The sequence below is a fragment of the Bidens hawaiensis genome, unplaced genomic scaffold (assembly GCF_021521415.1).
Source record: "Bidens hawaiensis isolate Kalapana, Puna unplaced genomic scaffold, B.hawaiensis_p1.1 tig00041625_1, whole genome shotgun sequence".
NCBI lineage: Eukaryota > Viridiplantae > Streptophyta > Magnoliopsida > Asterales > Asteraceae > Bidens > Bidens hawaiensis.
Window position 1 is genome coordinate 158321 of NW_027497356.1, and position 6129 is coordinate 164449.

The following is a 6129-nucleotide window of genomic DNA, read 5'->3' on the forward strand; positions in this document are numbered from 1 at the left end:
TTTTTCAGGTTTTTGCAAGGATGTCGTCGATCAACATCTCCGATTTGGTCAAGATGGAAGTAGAAGCGGGGTCTGCCACTAAGGCCCCGAGGCTGATGAAAGGAACTGACTTCGTGGCATGGAAGGACAGATTCATCCAATACATCAAATACCAGGATGCCAAAATGTGGGTGTGCATCCAGGATGGATATATCCCTCCAACTGCGCAATACGAAGGTCGCGATGTGGTTAAGAAGTACAGCAAAATGGAGGACGAAGAAAAGAAAATGTGCGAGGCCGAAAGCAAGGCCCATGCTGCGATAACAATGGCACTTCCTCAAGAGGTTCTCCATACGTTCCGAAAGTACACTTCTGCGAGAGAGCTTTGGGATGCTCTTGAAAATAGATTCGAGGGGAATGTGGGTATCCGTGCATCAAAGATCAAACTCTTAAAGACCCAGTTCTCCGTCTTCAAATTTTTGAAGAATGAATCACTGGATGATATTATCACCAGATACTATCATCTAATGACAGAGCTTAGCAATTATTCGATTGCTTACCGAGAAGAAGAGATCGTTGAAAAGCTTCTCGATGCTCTCCCACCGAAGTGGGAAATGTACACCGTTCTTATGAGGGAAGACAGAGACTTTCCTAATTGTGATCTTGAAACGGCAGTAAACAAGCTCAGAACTTATGAGCTTAATATGGTTCGAAAAGAAACACCAACAGATCAGATACAAGACCCTGGTATGTATGGTGCAAAGGTTAACTCAGGCTCAAGTTCGAGGCCTGAATCTGCTGCTTATTACTCAAAAGGGGAGTCAGGTTCTGACTCTTCTCATGAAGGAAACGTTTCTGTAAACTCGAATGGTGATGTCTGTTTCGTTGCTGGAGGATCAAGTACTTCAAAGCCTCAAGCATCCTCAAGTGGTTTTTCTGCAAATGCCTCAAGCAATAATTATTCCAAGATGCCTATGAGTGTAAAATCTGCTGAAGAGCAGTTTGCAGTCTATGCATCATTTATTGCTTCCTATGAAAACTACATCCAGGGGAAGATTGTGGACCCTGCTGCTCTTGATGAGGATTACGACCAGATCGATGCTGATGATCTGGAGGAGATGGATTTGCAATGGCAAATGGCCATGATTGTGAGGCGTGTAAAACGGTTTATGAACAAAACTGGGAGAAAGTTTGTTGGTGGTAGGCCCGGGTTCGACAAATCCAAGGTAAGGTGCTATAATTGTCAACAGTACGGGCACTTTGCCAAGGAATGCAGAAATGAGAGGGTTGAACGAGGACAAGGTCGGCCTACACAACACTCTGGAGTTAACAGAGAGATTAACGCCATGTTGACCAGAGAAGCAGGTGAGTACAACTGGAACTCGCATTCAAGTGGTTCTGGTGAGCAAGCGAACATGGCTGAGGCTGAAGTTAAAGAATGTGAGAAGGTTGATGGAATTGAGAAAGCTACTGAAGAAGAAACAGCTTTCATGGCAGATGACAAGGATAATCGCTCCGAGGTAAGTACTAAGAATATTTGTACTAGTTGTGAGAATTTGTCTGAGCAACTTAAAACGATAACTGATCAGTATGTCCGGTTAGATGCTGACTTTAAAACTATTAAAGAAGATCACCATTTTACGAAAGCAAGAGAAACGAGTTATAAAATTAAAATAAAAGCTTGTGAAAAGGACATTCGAAGCTTAAAAATTAAACTTGCTGAGAAAATTGAAATAATTGATCTTAGTTATGAAGTTTTAGAGGAAAAAACAAAATTGATTGCTGATCGAGATAAACAGATTGCTGACCACCAGGTGAAGGTGGTGGAACTGAACCGCAAACTTGAGCAGTTCCGGAATTCCTCGGCCATCCTTGATCACCTCGTGAGTGATCCAGGTACCTCTGCAAAGAGGGGAGGAATCGGATATAATGAAGTTCCACCACCCTTTAACCACAACTATACTTATAATCCGAGTGTTCAGAAATCTGTTGATTTCGAAGTTCCTCAGACAACTCCAATCAAGATTACAAGTGTAAAACCAAGTGTTAGCTGTGGAGAAACAAGTTCGAAAGTTTCTAATGTGAATATTTCTGTTTCGAGTCCAGTCTTATCGGATTCGGATAAGTTGTCCGAATCTGATCAGACAAAAGAGAAGGTAGGGTTACCCACCGATGGAGATAAAAATAAAGTTTCTAAAAAGAGTTCTCCACTCAATCCGTACGTCCCACCTTATGTGAGACGAACGGCTGGTAACACTGCCTCTACATCCAAACCAACATTTGACAAGAAAATGGAGCGTCGGTGTTGCTTTAGATGTAACAAATTAGGGCATTTAGTTGCAGACTGCCCTCTGAAGCCTAGATTCAGAGGTGTGAGGCCAAACAAAACTGCGGATGAGCGTAATTTTGTTACTGCTAAAAATGGAAACTTTTCAAAGAACAAAAATGTAACTAATTCAAGTTTTCATAAATACAAACCTCATTTTTTCAACCAAACCACAAGATATAATACTTTCAACTCTCAAAGGTTTGGAAGACATTACGCCCAATCTGCAAGGAGATACCCTAACAGGGCTTACAGAACTTATCCTGATGCTAACTTGAGAAAGCCAGGGTACGGGACGTATCGATCCAAGACCAATTGGTCTTGGGTCCCAAGATTCTAACTCTTTGTTTTATTGTGCAGGAACAGTTGAACAGGGCTGCCAACAATCTTTGGATTGTAGATAGCGGCTGTTCCCGGCACATGACTGGCAACAAACACTTGTTGCAAGATTTAAAACCTGTTCAGGGAGCTAGAGTTAGTTTTGCTGGTGATAGCGGAGGAAGGATAACTGGTAGAGGAACTGTGTCAAATGGGAAAATGACACTTGAAAATGTAAACTTTGTGGAGGAATTAAAGCACAATCTGCTGAGTGTGTCGCAGATTTGTGATAAAGAATACACTGTCCATTTCACTAAGAATGAAGCGATTGTATTGAAGCCTGGTTTTCATATACCTGAAGAATGGATAGTAATGAAAGCTCCACGTGATTGTGCTGAGAAGAAACTGATAAAGATCGAAAAAGTTGATACACTTGAAAATTTCAAAACCACTTGAAAGCTCCACTTGAAAAAGTTGATACACTTGAAAATTTTGCTGACTTGTTTACAAAAGCGTTTGATAAATCCAGATTTCAAAACCTAATTGAGCTAAACGGGATGATCAATCCCGAGTAACCATGTCTTTGTTTAAAAAAAAAAAAAAAAAAAAAAAAAAAAAAACAAGGGTCATTTTTGCTTAAAATTAGTCGGTTACCTCAGTTTGATGGACATATCCTCGGATATGTTTTGGTCCTAGTTTTACGACTTAGAAAATAAGGATAGCCATTAACCGGAAGACTGAAAGTAACCGGGGCAGCTATGACGTGTGTTCTTTCAGTTGCTGAAAATTAGTCGGTCATACTTAGTAAGAAGGACACATACTTGTATGTGGTCGGTCCAGTTGATCCATTGGATCTTCAGGATAGCCGTTTACCTGACGACTTTGACGTGATTGGGGCGATTGAAATTAAAGTTTTTTTCGGGAAATGAAATTACTTTTCAAGTCTGTTACTTCGTAAGAAGTTCTATGCTGTGTTTAACAGAAAATTGATCCAACCTTGGAAAATGATATATATACTGATTGTGTGTGCTTAACTAGTGAAGTTATTAGGCTTAAAAGGCTTTAGAACAGTCATTGTATGTCATGGTAATTTTTATGGTGCGTAAAAGTGTATGTGATACTAACTTAAATTTACTCGAATTTACGTGGAAACTCCTTAAGAGTTTTGTATGTCTTCATACATATCTTTTCGAAGGATAGGCAGAAAAGCGACTACCCAGTCATACACGAGCCCGTGAGTGTTCTGATTCCCGTGAAGAAAGCATTTCAAGATACTGCAGTAATCCAGATTCGGGACTTGCAGTGGTTTAGTACTCCGAAGTCGATAAAAATGTTGATTTAAAATATATATATATATATATACGTGTATATTTTTAAATACTTATGAGACATAGTAACAATCAAGACTTCTCAAGTCTGGAGTTAGAAGAAAACGGGAGGCAGACATCGTGTATCTACAAGATAATCAGACATTATGGGTCGAAGTCAATTCGGGGTGACTTGGGTATAGCCAAATACGCTTTGAGAATAGATAGAAGACATCATTATCTCTGAGATGTTGCCAACTTAAATTTTTGAGCTTAACTGAACCTTAATCCGTATCACAGAAACGATGAAAACCATTTACGTTATTTACATGCTTACAACCTGTGTCTCTATGTCATAATACAGCTAAACACGGATCTAAGTGACAGTCACATCGTTAGTATGATTCCTGTTAGGATCTTTTCTAAAACGTAGTGGTCCCTGACTAGACTGAAATTTGATCCCTTATTTCGTTAAAATTTTTCTAAGTTTTTTTTAGTTTTTGTAGTTATATTATTTTATTGTTGGTTACTGGGTCTTGATCATATTTGTTTAACTCTTTTTGGAAACTTCTAATGTTAAGTGCAAGATTTTTCAAACTTAAAGGGCTGATTTTGAAATTACGGGCGAAGTTGTTGAATTCGGCGAAGTTGTGCTTAACTTCGCCAAGGCGAAGTTAAGCGTAACTTCGCCTGAACAAACTCTGCCCTATATATAGACTTTGAAACAGTAACAGGTTATTATTCTCAACTTCTTCCGGCGAATTTACGAATATTTCCGGCGAACTTGATTATATTTTCGATTTCGATCTTTGTTTCCAGTTTCTTGTGCTCATTAACGGTAGGTGTTGTCAATATCATTCACAAACTTACTCGTTCGGTATAGTTTTACCCGGTTCGAGACCTCGGGTCGTCGAACCTTCGAAACCAAGTTTTTCGACCTCAAGTTACGTGTTCATGGACGACCTTTTCGTCCTAACACCATTGAAATATGTTGGACTTCATTGTTATATCCTTAAATCGGTCCGAAACGTCGGATAAAACTTGTTTGAATCTGAACAGTCGCCGTTTCAGATTCAGGCGAAGTTAAGGTTTACGCGAAGTTATTCTCAACTTCGCCAGTGGCTTAAGTTCGCCTTCAGCGAAGTTATCCACAACTTCGCTTGAAGCTTAATTTCGCCTATGGCGAAGTTATCCATAACTTCGCCTTGAACACAACTTCGCCTATTTCAAATTTTTTATAAGATTTCAGACGAACTTACAGATGAAGCGAAGTTGTTCCCAACTTCGCCTCACCTTTAAATTCGCCTGTTCTGTGTACATCACAACTTCGCACATGGTACACAGCGAACTTGTGAGATGGTTATATGGTCTCTAACCTGATTTGTTTTATGCAGATATGGCTGCTGTTGGAGGTGCTGGTGGTGATGATGGTGATGAGCAACGACAATTCTTTCCAGCCCATAACCAATACATCACTTTGGATCCAGACGCACGAGGCGTTGAAGACTATAGGGAGATTATCACATTTCTCCAACGATCACGAGTTTTTCACGCGATCACTAATACACTACCCATATCTCTGCCTAACATTGAAGATTTCTGGCAGACGGTGTATTATGATTGCAGACCTGAGCCTCCAGTGATGCGAGCAACTGTCAATGGTCAAGGCATACAGTTTTCCTCGGAAGACATACGGTTGGCTCTGCAGTTCGGTGATGAAACGAGAGACGACCCAACGGAGTTCGTAGCTCCTTTCTGTGACGGAGCTTACTTGAGGATGGGTTATTCGGGTCCGCTGGGGGACTCGCAGAGGAGGAAAGGCTTTCTGCTGGATCAATGGCGCTTTCTGATGCATGTGTTAATAGTATGCATGTCCGGCAGAAAGGCAGGAACAGACGGGATGGGTGCGACGATGCAATCGGCCATGATTGCGCTGACTTACAACCGCAGATATTCTTTTAGTCAGCTAATCTTTTACGAGATTGATCGTCAGAGACGGGCGACGGCGCGCGAGCGTTTTATTATGTATCCACGGTTTCTACAAATGATTATTAATCATGTCGCTCCGTCTATACCGCAAAGACGCCCTATCAGATACGTTGAGTGCGTAACAAAACGTATCTTTGCTCAGTGCAGGACGTCGAGCACTCGTAGCAACCCTGAGCGGCGTCCCAGGCATACTCCACTTTTCGGGTATCT